This window comes from Phycodurus eques, chromosome 5 (assembly GCF_024500275.1).
Source record: "Phycodurus eques isolate BA_2022a chromosome 5, UOR_Pequ_1.1, whole genome shotgun sequence".
Classification (NCBI taxonomy): Eukaryota; Metazoa; Chordata; class Actinopteri; order Syngnathiformes; family Syngnathidae; genus Phycodurus; species Phycodurus eques.
Genome location: NC_084529.1, coordinates 17,537,996 through 17,555,184, shown reverse-complemented (window position 1 = coordinate 17,555,184; position 17,189 = coordinate 17,537,996). Strand labels below are relative to the sequence as shown.

General features: G+C 40.8%; 1 protein-coding gene across 14 annotated transcripts in view; it reads right to left on the bottom strand.

Moving 5' to 3' along the window:
- LOC133403181 (unconventional myosin-IXAa-like) overlaps positions 1-17,189 on the bottom strand; it is a 118,643-nt gene that overhangs the window by 96,914 nt on the left and 4,540 nt on the right. Inside the window, exon 1 of one of the 14 annotated variants that reach the window (XM_061677822.1) lies at positions 3,684-3,702. The exons of the other annotated variants lie outside the window; for them this stretch is intronic. The gene's annotated coding sequence lies outside the window, so the exon portion shown is untranslated. Of the gene's footprint in view, positions 1-3,683; positions 3,703-17,189 lie in introns of those variants that run through there. 14 annotated transcript variants of the gene reach the window in all.

Here is a 17,189-nt window from a genome sequence, read left to right as displayed (position 1 = left end):
CCTATGCAATTAATTGAAATGCCATTAATCCGTTCCAGCGCAGTTTTATACTTTATTGTATGGTGGCAGAATGAGAGTGACTACGACTGATCTGAACTGAAAACGATGACAAAAACTTGTTGAGTTTGAGGCTGCGCCTCCAGATAGGCCACTAAAGGTTTAGGGTTTTTATAAATTTCCTTGTGGGCATCACGGGAGCAAGTATAACAAGATGACCATTCAAATACATTTCTAAAAAAAAATAAAACAGTTAAGTTTGTTATGGTTATAGGGGGCGGCACAGTGGAAGACTGGTTAGCCTATCTGCCTCACAGTTCTGAGGACTGGGGTTCAAATCCCAGCCCCGCCTGTGTTGGGTTTGCATGTTCTCCCCGTGCCTGCGTGGGTTTTCTCCGGGTCCTCCGGTTTCCTCCCATATCCCCAAAACATGCATGGTAGGCTAATTGAAGACTCTGACAGTAAAAAGTGATTCTTCTTCTTCTTCTAAATTGCCCCGTAGGTGTGAATGTGATAGGCTCCAGCACGCCCACGACCCTATTGAGGAAAAGCGGTACAGAAAATGGATGGATGGATGGACGAAGTTAAGATACCTGTACTTCTTTTCCCCAAAAATCGAGGGGAAAAAAACAACAAAAATCAACATCACAAACAGAGGGAAATAAAATTATTCATTTGCATTCATTTTGTAAAATCCACTGAGTTTGAAACAATTTAATGTTATTATAATCCATTTATGTGTTCAATAATAATAGTCTGAGCCATCACACTTCCCTAAAACGCAATACAATTTAGGCTATTCATGGCAGCAGCAGTCATCAGTTGAGTGTGCCCATTGGATTTTGTTGTCAGTATTCGGTCTTTTGAGCCTCAAAGCCACAAATACCTTCAAACACGAACGACAACTACTCACTAGTTTGCTGCTAGGCTAACTTGTGCTGCGAAGCCGTTTTCTGTTGCTACAGGAGACAGCTAGGATGGCTACCACCTAACTAGTGACTTCCTGTGTGGAGGCAGTAGGGTGTGTCCCACCCGGATGCAGTAGCCAATCATATTGCAGCAGCGTGTGTCCTGCAGCCAATCCATTTGCAGCAGGGTGTGTCCTGGCAAGAATGCGAGTGGGATTCCTAATAACGCATCTTTCAGTAATTCCGCAAAACAATGGCTAGCCTGCTAGCTAACGTCAGCGCTAACGCACACTATCCATTTCTGAAAACAGCATGAAGGTCTGTGCAATTAATCCGAGCAAAAGAAAGGTCAATTAATTAGCCAGTCTCCCAATTATTATGTTAGCAATTACCACATTTTCACCACGTCTATTTTTGAATCATCTGTTACAGTGTAAATTACAGCCGGCGTTCAGTCTCCCTTGGAAGCAATTAACCTCATGTAACATCTTTTTCAACTGACACTTCACACCTTCAAACTATGGCTGTAGAGAAGGAGGCGAAGATCATCATTCAAGCCATTTGGCCTGTTTTCTCGATCACTGCCTTGGTCAAATGACATGGAAGGGTTGGTTTACTAGCAGTGCGATTGGAGCTATTGCCACCCCGAAGTACATATGACGTCATGGTGAAAAGGTCTGCAGTCTAAACGGGTCACGGCGGTATCTTCTGTCTCCCGTCACATGATGTCCACCCCTCAATAGACTTTCTGTTGGGATGCTGAGGGGCACTTCTATGATGGATTGCAACACAAAAAGAAAGCGCATGAGACCGGAGGGATATGAAGTGAGGAAAAACAAGAAGATGCTTTATGTATTTACAGCATATTACTGCCATTTAACCACTGTTTGTGCTTGTGTGTGTGTGTGTGTGTGTGTGTGTGTGTGTGTGTGAGATCATGTGACAGTCCAGAGGCCAGAGTCCCGCCAAGTGCCAAGATTAACAGCTGCCACCTTCTGCACAAAAGTAGCTGTAATGAGCTAAACAATGGATTAATTCACCACTCACTTCCTTGTCTATAGTAGCCACCTCTCTCTCTCTCTCTCTCTCTCTCTCTCTCTCTCTCACACACACACACACTTTAAATTGACAAAGGTTAATTGATGCTAACGAGGACAGTGGTTAATCTCACTAAAATGAACCACAGCGGTGTGTGCCATCACCGATGACAACATCTGTATAAGAGCATTTATTTGAAAGAAAACATCTCGCCGCATGAATTAATTTAAATTTAGAAAAATGTTCACAGGCCTCCAAATAATTTCCCCGTTCATATTTCAAGTTCCTTTTATGATTTGAAGCTTCCTCTTTCCCACTCGTCTGCTGCTTTCACTATAGTCTGGATTTACAGCATGAAACTAAAGTACAGTATCTAAAAGTATAGCACTCCCTTGACTTTACAGTATTATACTTTATAAAAACACATATAATAACATTATTAAATTGAATGTAAAGAATTAAACAGTTTGTACACCACGATTTCACGCTTTACTCCTCATTGACATTGTGCTTGCTCCTTCTGGTGTGCGCGCCTGTCGAGTTCTTTGCAGTTTGTGACCGTGCACGACTGACCAATGGTCAAGCAGAGCAACGGAGCCATACCCATCCTTGATAATTTTCAAATGAAAAGTCAGTGCTTACACCTTCATGTTATTGCGTTTTGTGCATTAACTGTATTTGCTTCCATTAAGTTGCAATTCGTGATTGCACTTTGTCTTTTTCCCAGTTTCGCCCACCATCCATCGAGGAAACAGACAGCCGGGTGTGCATCTCAAACAAAGAGGATGACTGTGACCCACGACAAACTGGGGCCCGATTCCAAAACAAGATAGAGAGTGCGACTGAGGTCCATAACAACTAGCACTTTATGTTCAACCAAAAGGAAGAAAATGGAAGAATAACAAAATGACCCAGGAAACCAACAAGGTCTTCATTCAGTTCAAATGTCAAGCCTTGTAAGTCAATCATGCAGAAATGTTTCAGCTGTGCACTTGTGGCGACCGTCCCAAAATTTACAGCATGTTTATTAACCCCACATTGAGCCAATCTATTGGCAAACGTTTTGCACATTCAAATGGTAGTCAAACTGGAAGTTCAAACAAAATAAATTTTTACCCGATCAAATGATGGGATGATCGGGAGAAACATCAATTGTAAAAATATTCAATAGCTTGTTACAGTGAATTTCTGGAGAGCGAGCCAGCAAAAAAGTACAGATGCCCTCTATGAAAAAGGATATTACAGATTACCAGTCGATAAAGCTAAATCCCTACTTTGAGTAATGGTTTATTTTTAGGGGATGAAAGGGGGGGGGGGGGGGGGGGGGGGGTCATACGCGATAGGTCTCACTGTATTGGCTGTAACGCTTCCTAAAATCCACTCGACAACCATAAGAAAACACACACACATACACACAAAGTACAATGGATTAATTTTGTGACTTTTTCTTAGATTTCCAGGATTCCTTTCAGCAATGCAAGAGTGATTTGTCTCGTTTTTAGAGAAATATGTGAACACTGCAAACACAATGTGATGAATATATAATATGTCATCTTTGCTTTGTATTGACAGTTTACTGAACAAAACCTGATTAAAGTTGAAGAGGTCCAGAAAGACCTTGTTCAATTCTGATTTTCAACATAACCCACGTCTCTCTGAAACGTAATAAACCCAAAATTTTTTACTTGCAAATAAACAGTATAACACTAGGATTCCATTTGACAAACAAATAGGATTTACCTGCAGCGTGACCAAGAGAAGTGGATCCTTTACACTGTAAGTTCATTTGAAAAACAAACCAGTTCTGGTCTGAATCAGTCATCCGCCTCTTCCCCTGCCCTCCCTCATTCTTGCTCTCCGGCCTACACTCAGTTCTCACCAGTGTAACAGCAATAAACACCAAACCTCAGCATTCCTTAACACACACAAACACCCACACATACACGCACATATATAAACATACACGCACTGCCCAACAATTTTTTAGACACAGGAAGTGTTTTTCCTGCCTGAGCCCAAACTCAAACTGGTACTGTAAACTCAAACAAGTGTATCATTGCGGGATTTATGCTTTGGCACACAAAACACACACACACACGCATCACATCCAATTCTCGATACTAGAAAGGTGTGACTGTGTGAAATCGGAATTATGTCAAGTTGTGTTGTCTATTTGTTCTGTCTATTTGTTGCACAACTACACAGAACAAAATAGCTCTGTCATTTATAACATGTACAAGGAAATTGCGCAAAATAAAGCACAAAAAGGCTTGAATAAACTAATAATAAACAACATATAAGAACACAAAAAGACACAAAACCATACATTGTATACGACTGGTGAAGCCGTCATGTTTATGAACACGTATGTATATGTATGTGTGTGTATATGTGTGTGTGTGTGTGTGTGACCCATTTAGAGTACATAAAGTACACAAAAACGATTGGCACAGATCTACAGATGGTTGGAGGTTAAATGTAAGCGCGTGTGCGTGTGTGTGTGTCTAAATTCCAACGGGAAGTGAGTCCACACAGACACAAACATGCATGCTGAGATGGAGTGCAGAGTCATTTGTGGCAGCACTCGTGCGCATGTCAGTATTTCCCATCATGCACTGCTCGGTTGAGACGTCACAGCAAAAAATATTTCTCTAAAGGTCATAGCTACATACACACACACACATTTATCCCACCCTGTTGTGTATGCGAAGTGCATTGTCGCATCGCTAACGCTGCGCGTCCCCTTTTGGGATGACATCATCTCTAAATTGGAGTTATTGATTTAAAACCCCGGTGCACCCTGTTAAAATGGGCCACTAAGGGAGCGTCTGTTTCCATGGTTACTGCACCGCACTTGCTTATAATCAATTTGAGGCCCCGCGCCTTTAAGAGCGACCCTTTCAAAGGATACAAAAATGGAAAAACAGCATTTTGTCAGGTAAAATTTTAGCCATTTTTTAAAATATATAAACACACTTGTGGGATATCTTTTTTTTGTCAACTTATATTTTATATATTTATAATAAAGTCTACATATATAATATAGATTTTATTTTCTAAACTTTATTGTGCTGTTTCCGTTGGTGTTTCTATATTAGGATTGTATTTGGATGTGTGTAATTATTTGTATGATTATAGGGTTTGGAAATTACTAATTACTGGTAAATTAATCTATATTCCATTGATATTTATATCAATATTTTAAGTCACATTTTATTTTGTTTTTGTTGTTTTGTATATTTATATGATATTTTATACATATATATAAATTGTATTTTCGTGACTATCTTTTTTGTTTTTTTATATATTAGGATTATATTTGGGATTTATTTTTGTAATTTTTTTGTCTTTTTAAGAGGCTTCAATTATTACATAACATTAAATATGTATAATACTTCCTCTCATTTAAGTTTTGTTTGTTTTGTTGTTGCTTTTTTTATTTTGTATTAATATTTTAATTGTATTTTTGAGACTTATTTCCTTTATTTTGTGGTTTTTGGCATTTGTATACGAAGATTATATTTTTATATAACATTAATATATCAATTCTATCAATATTCTATATTGATAGAATTCTAATTTTAGGGTCTTAAATTATAGATGACTGATTACTTCGTTTTAGTGACATATACTGTAAGTATGACTATTTATGTATATACTGTATATATATTTTTCATTTTTTTCTTGCTGTTTTTAATCTTTATACTATATTTTAAATATCGTATGTTACTGTTATGTATTGTTGGTGCATGTTTATTATTGGGAATTACCTTATTTCATTATTATTATTTACATCTTAAATTGCCCCTATATAATGTAGTCAAATCTTCTATTTTTTTTTTATTTATGCTTAGAAATCAGCTAAAGTTTCAGATGTTATTCCTTCAGTCCATTTCAGTTTAATTCAAATATTTTCGTATTAATAAAACGTGTTTACAAGCAATTGTCTTTGCAGCATCAATGCTTTTAGGTCACGATTGCTCTTGTGATCAGAGACAAATGTCTCGAGTCTCCACAACTGTTGTGTTGAGTGACGCATCAATAATGAAAATACGTCAAACACGCCGCGAAGTGATATCATTGCTTGGGAATGACGGTACTGCCAGTAACCACCATGGCAACGGGGGCGTGGCTTAGGCACCCCTAAATAGAGTCATCACTTTCACTGATCCTCCAGTTACCGGCTCTGCTGCCGATTGGCCCAGCAGCCGCGTTCCTTCTGGACGATAATCAATATCAGTTTCTGCTCTATGCGCATTAAAAACGATCAATCCCGAGATGAGATTGGATTTTAAATTTTGGAACACTGCGGCTCATCATATCCAATTATTTTTCCAGCAAATCTCATAAGCCTTGGATGTAAAATCATAATGCATTTGCCTTAAGGGTTTTTGTACTCAGTAGCGTTTTTTTTTTTTTTTGTACTCGGGTTGCTATGTTTATGTGTTAGCAACTTTTTGAATTTTATCCAGTCTCAATAGCAAAAGATGTAAAATCCTAATGAGTTTGTCTTAGCAGTTTTTATATCCAGTTTGCTATCATTGTTTTATTATTGTGTCAGCAGTTTAGTATTTTAGTGAGTCTCAGCATATGTGAAATCATAATGCACCTACCTGTCTTAGTGTTTTTTTTTTTTATCTAAGGTTGCTATCTTTCTGTGTGTTAGCATGGCAATTATTAGCATGATAGCATTTCTTGCAGTCTCATTAGCCTCAGCCGTAAAATCATAAGAAGTGTATCTCAGCATTTTTTGTACTCAGCTTGTTATCTTTATGTCTGAGCATGTTAGTGAGTCTCATTTACCTTAGATATAAAAACAATGTGTCTGTTTTTTTTGTACTATCTATCTGTGTGTTAGAATACCAATTATCTAATGATTCTGTCTTAGCAGTTTTTGTGCTCAGTTTGCTATCATTATGTGTGTTAGCATTTTAGCAAGTCTCATTAGCCTTAGAATCATAATGAGTCCCTCATACCATTTTGTTGTGCACAGGTTCTTTGTGTGTTAGAATGCCAATTGTTGGCATCTCAGCAAGTCTTATTGGCATTAGAGATGTGATGTCATAATGAGTCTATCTCAGCGTTTTTCATACTCAGGTTGGTATCTTTGTGTGATTTAGCATGGCAATTGTTAGCATTTTAGCAAGTCTCTTTAGCTTAAGATGTAAGGTATGAGTCTGTCTTATAGGTTTTGTACTCAGGTTGCTATTTTTCTATGTATTAGCATACCAATTTTTAGCATTTTATCCAGCCTTAATAACGTTTTAAAATACAAGGCATGATGTAAGTGCTGCCTAAGTGCTTTTTGTACTAATGTTCCTATCTTGCTCTATGTTAGCACGCCAATTGTTTGCATGTTAGCATTCAACCTATCACACGAGGCGATAAAATAACACTGTCTATTGAGGCACAAGATTGTCCTAGATTATTATTATGGGTCCATATGATGGCTGTTACCATGCTAGCTGTTAGGATTGTAATAATTTCCAATTTGTTGTGGCAAAGGTCTGCTGGAGGTCTGAGATCTCCACTTAGTGAAACTGCTGACTTCAGTCGGACAGCCATGTTGACGTCCTTGAACTTTCAATTATAAATTGTTTTACAACATGACTTGGCTTGCTGAGTCACACATGAAATAGGTTTGGTGCATCCAAGCCATTCACTGGCAGACCAGAGGAATCTGCAAGCCAGTGTTTAGCTGGGTTGTTGTCTGAGCCGCGGTCCAACACGCTCTCAAGACAAAATAACAACGCACCCGAGAAACCTAGACCAAGGAGAAACAACATGGACCGATACTGCGTTCAAGACCACAGGACCTGTTTAGTTCCTGGGAAAAACCCAACTATTGTGTTGATATGACCTCGCTGCTGCGGAGGTGCAATGTCTTTTTTGGACAGTATAAACCTTTTCACCGTGACGTCACACATACTTCTGGGTGGCAAAAGCTCAAGCGATCTCATATCGCACCACTAGTAAACAAACCCTTTTATGTCATAGGATAAAAGCAGGGCAATTTAAAAACCAGGGGAAATGGCTTGAATTATGATTTTAGCCTTCTTCTCTCCCGCCACTCATTTTGAATGTGATTGATATACGAATTTAATTTATGTCATCATTTTCAGTTCAGATGAGAATAGGGTTGTGCTAGTAATCAAAATGTAATTTTTGGATTCTCGTGATGATGAAAACATTATAATTGAAGTAAACTATCAATGTGCCGTACGGCCCGATGTGTGCATGTATGCAAGTTCCTGCGTCATAAAAGCACCCTGAACGCGCGTGACGAATGTTATTCTGCCCTCCCTGAGCGTGCTTGAAGCTGTTTATTGACACCCCAGTCGGAGTTTACTGTAAAACTAAGCACACAACAAAAATAATTACACACATCATATACTGTACTAAAATAAAACACATAATTCGTTTTAGAGACATTGCCTGCCTAATGCTATCACTTAGTGGTTTTATCTTAATGTGTGTATCTCCATGCATGCATCGCACGACACTGTTCCAAGAGGCCAAGACGTGCACAGCAGGAACAGCCGGTATTTATATTTATTATTTACTATATTATTATTTTACGTGTTACTAATTTATTTTCTGGTTGCTGTTTTCAGGTATATTTCAAGTTGAGTTTTGGTAGTTGAATAAATACTAAGTTCTAAAATAAATGAATAATCATGTTTATTAATCATGAATTCAATATCAATCAAAAATAATCTTGATTAGAATTTTTTTCATAATCGCCCAGCCCGAGGTGAGAGGTAGTCAATCTTTTTCTGCCACCCGAAATAACCCTGGGGCCTATTCATTACAAAAAGTATGAAAAGGTCTACAAACTGATGTTGTTCTCATACAAAAGTGGACTCTGTGTCAAAGTGTCAAGGTTCTCTTTTTTGTTCTGGTCGGAGCGCAAAAGTGGCCATGTGGTCACTTTCACTTCCACTTCAGAGGCACTCGTGTCGCATCACTTCCTGGATGGCTTACTTGAAATCATCAGAGAGGTTGCGTTTCCTCTTCTTTTGAGTCACAGAGAAACCAGCAAGAGTTGAAACTAGCGACTAACTGAAGAGGGGTACATTGTCATCTTTGAGCTTCAAAGAACATTGAAGGAATTTGACCCTAATTGTTTAGTCAACAAAACTGCAAAGCAGTCAGGACGTGAAAAAGCCTCACGTCTCAAACCGCCACGCTTCTGAAAACACCATTCTTACATGAGACGCCTGGCCCAATCATCATCACCATCATCCCTGCGGTGGTTGCCATGGCAACAGACCTGGCTCGCTCGCCCTTTTCCCGCCTCCTATTGCGATCCTGCGCTGTTGAGATGCTAGCCTTCAGACACACCAAAAACAACGCAAAAGAACGTTTGGAAATCCTTCTGATGCCCGAGGAACAAATGGGTGGGGAGGGGGTGTCAAATTCCATTGGCGGTAATGATGTCACACAAACGCGCGCGCACACACACACACACACACACAGACACACACACACACACACTAAGAAACAGACGGTGTGTGTGTTTAATGAGGCCATGTGGCTCACAGCTATAGCTCTCTGTGAATGGATCGTTACAACCTGCACGAATCACACATCACACATGACAGCGTGCATGTATGTGTGTGTGTGTGAGCGAGCGAGAGAGAAAGAGTATCAATGACATGGATTAGGTACACCCCATTTAGTTCCAAGAATGCGTCCATTAAGTCGCGCTGCATCTCGCACAAGGATGTGAGCCTCTGGGCACGTTTCACTAAGCGTACACACGCTACGTGCACATCATGTTCAAGCTGTGCAGAAAGCGCACCATGTCATGCTAGTCATGAACACGCATCCATCTCTTTATGAAGTCCACACCTAAGAACACGCCGGCGTGAATAATGCACGGGCCTGCTCGTCAATAAATCATCAATTGGCCTACGTAAAGCACGTGTCCCTTGACAACGAGATGACAGCTTCTCATTAATAATCAATCGTAAACAATGATCAAACATCCCCAAAAAGATTTGCCGAGGTGCACCAGTGGACGGTCGCATAATTTTCGCGGGCTTGCGAAACGTAATGACTGTAACCAGAGGTGGAAAGAGTAACCAAAAATTGTACTCAAGTCAGAGTACTGTTACTTTTTATAATGACTGTTTCCTCTCGTTGTGGCAATCAGCTTCTTCCTTGACAATCGCGCCATGTTTTTGTGGTCAAATGAAAAAAATAATACAGTCCAGTGTATTGTACAGTACGTATTGTACTGTATGTGTTGACCTTCAAAACCCAATACAGGTTTGCAATTTTTGTGTTGCAGCGCGGTAGATTTGTGATGTGGCGAATGGTCCACTTCAGTTGCATTCAGCTTCTGCTTCTTTTTCCACTTGCATGACAAATAAAAAAATGTACCTAACATGCATGTTTTTGGAATTTGCAAGTAAGCCGGAGTACTCGGAGAAAATCCACACGCAAGCATGATTGGTGCCTGAGACGAGATTTGAACCCAGGACCTCGCGACTGTGAGACATGCTAACCACTACATAACAATCCATCCATTTTTAGAGTCTTCAATTAACCTACCATGCATGTTTTTGGGATGTAGGAGGAAACCGGAGTACCCGGAGAAAACCCACTCAGGCACGGGGAGAACATGCAAACTCCACACAGGCGGGGTCGGGATTTGAACCCCAGTCCTCAGCACTGTGAGGCAGATGTGCTAACCAGTCTCTACCGTGCCCCCTCTACATAATATCAACACAATTCTAATTATAATACGTTTTCTGACAGCTTTCTAATGTGCAACGACCTATTTTTTATAAAAATGTCATCATAAACACACACACGCACACAAACAAACAGGCATTTGTCCAAATATGTTGCACAAAGAAACACACACACAAACACAGCGTGTAAGACGTGTGGTGCAGATGCTGGCTCCCCTCCGCCCGCCGTCTTCCAGCCACCAAATCCACTTAGTGGCCACCGTTCGTGTTCGTGCACGTGTGTGCGTGCGTGCTTGTTTTCTACACAAAAGCAGCTGCTCTCCTACCTACTTCCTACTTCCTTTTAATCAACTGTCAGTCAGTCAGAGATGAACTGACCACTTCCACCCTCCTTCAGTGATGAGCTCCTATACCTTTAAGAGCCTCTAGTTGTCCACATATGGAATGAAAACAAGTCCCAGTTGAATCCAATTTATCCCGCATGCAGATCAAGCTGATTATTGGTTAATATTATTGTGATGACGAACGTTATTATGCAACCATGAATGCTCACACAATCAACAATCAAGCGAGTGAGATTAGATTGTGCACCTTCTGTCACAATGGAAGACCAATGACGAATAAAGATTATGATTACGGATTATGCATAAACAAGGACACAAATGTGCGTGTGTGTGTGTGTCTGCTGCGCTGCATTAATTTGAATTAATTAACTCCACTTTGCTCGCCTTGATTAAACACACAGACACACATGACGTAGCCACACCATGACCACAGCCGACGCCATGAGCCAATGGCACCCCTTCCTTCATTGTGGTTGGCCAATCAGAGCATGACGCGCGCTGCGGCTCCTTCACGACTCACGGCCTCCGAGTGGCCATTTAATTACTGAGGTGAGGACAAATTGCATTGATTGGACAAGATGATTACAAATAACATGCTTCCTCTGGTTTACAGTCTCCCTGGCAGTCCAGATCTCCACAAAGGCAGGTGTTCCAAACACCAGGGGTCCATTGATTGGTGTGGTTTTGAGCAAGCCGCTGTCAGTGATTCATTGTGATGTTATGACAGCATTTTGTTAATATTTCATATTATTTATTCTTAAAAAGCCAAGACTGAAAGTATATGGAATATTATTGTATGTCATTCTAACATTATGCAGTTTGAACATTAACACTGTGCTTCAATATAGGAAAATAAAAAAAAACTGCACTTTAATGGTTCACTTTAAATGTATTGCACATAAATTGACGCACATGCTTTACTTTCGTGGGCCACATAATATGCTGCGGCAGGCCGGATCTGACCTCGGGTCTTGAGTTTGACACCTGTGATGTAGAGACAGACCACTAACTCACATTCACTGAGCAGGAATTGAGCCCACGCTGAGTGCATGCAAGTCAGGCGAGTAAACGGCTGTTCCACCAGTGAGTCAATACAACACTGACAACCTAATTTAGTCTAAATCCAATCCCAAATCAAAAGACTTGGTCCTATCCTTGGTCACGCAAAAGAGAAACATAAATTTACGTTAGCTCATGAGTCTGCAAGCTTCCTGTGAGAAACATTTGCGAGCAGAACCGCAGAGACAAACAAAGACGGGTCACTGTCGGCCTCTTCTGAAACCCACAAATGATGTCGCTAATAGCAAAGAGGCAAAGAGAGGCTCCCTGGCCGCCCCATTTCAGAGGCAAAAGCCACTCGGTCTGTCAGGATGAGCCACCGTTCCATCAATCTGCTGCTCACGCTGCCCAACAGTTTGCGCTGACGTCAGGGCAAAGCTAATCGCTAATGCTTGCTCGTCAAACTCAAAGGTTGGACGCGCAACGTTGTGTATTGGACCGTTTGGTCGAGACGCTGATTAAAGACAAGTGAGTGATCCTGCTAGCTTAGTGCTAACTCTGAAGGTCAAGGGATGCTACTGCTCATCAGACAGAAATTGCTTAGAAAGGAGGGAAGGCCGTTTTAAGAAGAAACTTGAAAGCTTGCGGCGTGTGTCACATCTAAGAATAGGTATTCCTTAATCAATTTAATCAACGAGTCTGGAAATATCATAATCGGAAGTATTGACACGCTAACGGGAACCTCACTCTAGAAGTCTTACTCAAGTTGTTGTTACATACAGTGAACCCTCGCCGATGCTAACGCTTTTCTGTTTCTTTTGCTGATTAATGAATAAAATCCATTCAAAAATATCAGCTAAAATCAGAAATCTGATTTTTGTGAGATTTTAATGCCGTATACAATAGCCAGCCCTATTAAAAAAAAAAAAGGCTGCAAAAGGCTGCAGAGCACCTGCAACCATAAATAATGAGGACAAGCACTACAGAAGATGGATAGGTGGCTGGAGTTTCTGGGAAAGGCCATTTCTTTTTCTTTTTTTTTTTAAATTGAAACAAATCCAATTGGTTTTCTTAGTGGCTTCCATACTTCAAAGTATTACACTATACCAACCAATACAGGCACGAACTGTAGTTTACAAAAGAGGCACTTTCGTCAGTCTTTTGGAATTGGTTCAGGTTTACAGCGTCAGACCACAAGCAAAAAAAAAACAAGTCCACGACAAAGAATGTTCAAAGGCTGTTGTAACCAAAGGGAGTCGCGCCACCAATTTATTCAACATTTAAAACGGAGACAAGCAGCAGAGTGGGAGAAATGTTGCGCTGTGTGTAACAAAAGTTAAACTCAAAATCCCCCAAATCCTCCTCCCACTGTATCTTGGTTGTTTTAATTTAACACTTGATGAGTGGACAGGATTTCTAAACCCACAACTATTTGTATACAATACGTATTTTCCATACTATCGCTCCTTTAAAACATGGTACAGTAAAAGGTTTGATGACAGAGATGGATTATTCCTATTTATATGACTTTCTATGGGGAAAATAGTTTCCAAAGTCAACAGCATTCAATGTGTGCTAACTGCCTTCCAGTTTATCTAAAAAGTGGAGTATTTCCATGGAACAAGTCTCAATGAAGGGTGAATACTTGCACATCATTCACAATGAATGTGATTTAGTGGCAAGTGCCAGATGTTGATCATCTGACTGCAGCCACCGAGGCGCTACAAAACATTTTATTGTCTCCAGACACTGCTCCCTAATTAGCGACCGTGACGGGATTCTCTCATATCACGACACCACAAACACAAGCACACACTTTCTTTAGATATACAATGTATATAGCACAGCACAGTCCTGTACACAGAGCTGTTTTAACCCCGACGAATACCCACAATTATCCGTAAAAGATGTCAATGGGAATAAAATGCCGCCAAATTGAGATTAACCTCAATTAAACCATGGTCAACAACAGGAAACAACATCACATCGCTTCACATACTCTGTTTATATCATTTATATACATACTCTGTTCAAGTGTGAGGTGTCTAAACTTGTCTGACTTCCGTTTTCATCATAATTGATGTGACAAACAGAGATTCATTCCTAATCTTTATCTTCTACTCAAAAGATGTGCTGAGCTCAAATCCAAAGCAATGCAAGACCACCATTTGCAGGGATCTGTTAATCATTACAGTGGTTTATAAATCAAATAATAAATTTCACAGACAAGCTGGGAGAGACCCTCTTCCAAACTTACCAGCTGAAAAACGTACTTGACGAATATATACTGTAAATCAGTGGCAGTGAACACTTGGATTTTTAATTTTTTTGGTCCTGTTCGGCTGTTAGGTCAAGCAGAATGGAAAATCTGTATCCCTTTTATGATGAAACTGTTTTACTGTCACAGTGGCGTTTTTAAGTTTCCGCTGTGGTATTATAATTGAGGTTTATTGAGAATCTGACTTGATCAGTCGAACAGAACAAAAATTCTAGAAGGGAGAAAGAAACAAAGACAAAAGACAAAGCACTAATTGTAAACAGGATGAGTGAAGTAAATCATTAAATTATCTACAACAATGAAACGTTAAATATGAGTATTGCATGGGGTTGTAGTGCTACACCCTGTGAGGGAAGGACAGGACAAGATAAAACAGGACAAGGACAGGAGAAGAAGCGTGCAGAACCAGCGTCGTGAACCCGTACAATGGAAGTGTGGTGGCATTAATTATGTATATTATAAAAGTGTACACGACGAGAGTATAAGTGAGGGGATACACAAGTGATTTGTATATTCATTAGTTATTTGTTACAGTAAGGGGTGTGTGCCTGCGGATACATGCAAGTGAATTAATACCGTTTTACATGCACAAAGACTGACAGAAGTGTCCTGTAATTGCTGTGGCCACACCGCGGCGGCTGAGGACCCCACCCAATCAATCGAGGGGCGGGATCAGGCCCAGGGGTCCACCCGAGAGCAGCCCGGCGGACGGGACACGTCGCACACCGAGGGACCCAGGGCAGTCCGCCGGCCCCACCAAGGCGACCCAACAACCGGCCACCCAGCGGGGGCCGCAGGGACCCAATGCCACCCACCGCCCCATTCTTTTGCGTACTATTAGAGGTATGTGTACCACACTTCGAGAATAACTGCACTAAATTGTCCATAAGTGTGAATGTGACTGCAACCCTATTGACGACAATAGGAAGAAAAAAGGATGGATGGGTTTGGACAACAAACACCACATATATCTCTAACATTTCCACACTTGTGATCAGAAATATTACAAAAAAGGTGATGCTTAAATAAAAACACACATAAACATCCAACAAGAGGAGCAAAAGCCAGTTGCACCACTGACAGAAGCCTTAATGAATTGTCCAAAAACACAGTGAAGCCAAATTTGGTGCATGTCATTCTTTGTTATGCCCAGAAGGAAATATTTTGACTCAAAAGAAACCCACAGCTTGAGGGAACAATTCCACTTCTGGTCTGTGAAAATGCATTCTGAGAAAGCACTAATTGCATGTAAAAGGAAATCAAAAGAAGTGGCAACATTTTTGTCAAATGTTCATTTGGGAAAACATAAAAGTGAGAGACAAGACTGGAACCCAACACTATTTTTTTTTTTTTTGTCAGGACAATGACAGACGCTATTTAAGATGAACCCGCCCCTCTGCCATTGTGTGTCGCTCTATAAATACACTTGCTGAGAGATACATAACATAACACAGCGCTGACACGGTATGTGAAGCATTGACCTCATCCTGGTGTTGTCTTACACTAAAGAATCCTCGAGCGACTTTCTGGCTCGACAGCAGATATGAAGCTTGAATCAGTTTCTCAGTCACTAATTCATCACTCCATCACCCAAGACAATATATAGACATGGACCAGTACCGTTTTGTCGAATGGAGGCCTTTGAGACGTCTTAACTCCAAAAAACACATCGCATTAAGCGCATCAAAACAAGACATGCAAGCAGAGGACAACAATTTTAACATACGTGGCTCTCCTGGAGAGTGGTGCCTCGAGATGCTAGTTGAATTGGTTCCGTAACCACGCTCGCAACTCAAATCAGTCGTATCACAAATCATACAATAATGACATAAATGAAAAGAATGTCATCAAACCTTTTTTGACACATTGTTTGCTTCAATTCAAGGGAGATTGTTCTGTTCCTTCTGGTGTGTGTTCCTTGGCCACCTGGGGCAGTAATATACAAACATAGAGACACACACGAAGAAGGGTTTCACAATGTACTCAGTACGCTTCTGTAATATTTGTCATTTTTCACGATGGATAAAGAATATACACCTGTGAGTATTGTTATTGGCGGCACGGCGTCCGACTGGTTAGAGCGTCAGCCTCACAGTTCTGAGGACCCGGGTTCAATCCCCAGGCCCCGCCTGTGTGGAGTTTGCATGTTCTCCCCGTGCCTGCGTTGGTTTTCTCCGGGCACTCCGGTTTCCTCCCACATCCCAAAAACATGCATAAATTGGAGACTCTAAATTGCCCGTAGGCATGACTGTGAGTGCGAATGGTTGTCTGTTCTGTATGTGCCCTGCGATTGGCTGGCAACCAGTTCAGGGTGTACCCCGCCTCCTGCCCGATGACAGCTGGGATAGGCTCCAGCAAGCCCGCGACCCTAGTGAGGAGAAGCGGCTCAGAAAATGGATGGATGGATGGAGTAATGTTATTATGATCTGCCTATATGTGCTGCTCCACTGTCTATGTTCAAATATCTGTTGTTTAAAGGGCATTTTGCATTGTTTGTTAGCATTACGCTAAACAAACTTTATTAAGGCAAAGTTATGTTGGTTGTTTTAAATACACATGTAATTCTCTTCGTTTCCAGGATTGCATCTTGAGATACAGTCATCTTTCAATTAGCTCCAAGACATTTTACGGGATGTTTGTGAGAAAAGAGTGAGCTTGCATGGTTTGTTGTGATGCATTTGTTCAAAGGCATCAATTGATGGAGATCCCTTCCTTTCTGGAAATGTTCAGCTCCTGCTTACCGCGCACCACACTCTTGAGAAATCCCTCATTGCGCAGTCATCTTTGCTGACATTAACATTTCATTTGGCTTATTATGTAAGTAGTAAAGCCTGCAAAAGGCGGGCTGAGTACATCATTCTGACAGCTGCAGCTAGGCTGCAAATTCACTCGCCCAGTAGCGGCACAGACGCTCCACGCCAGC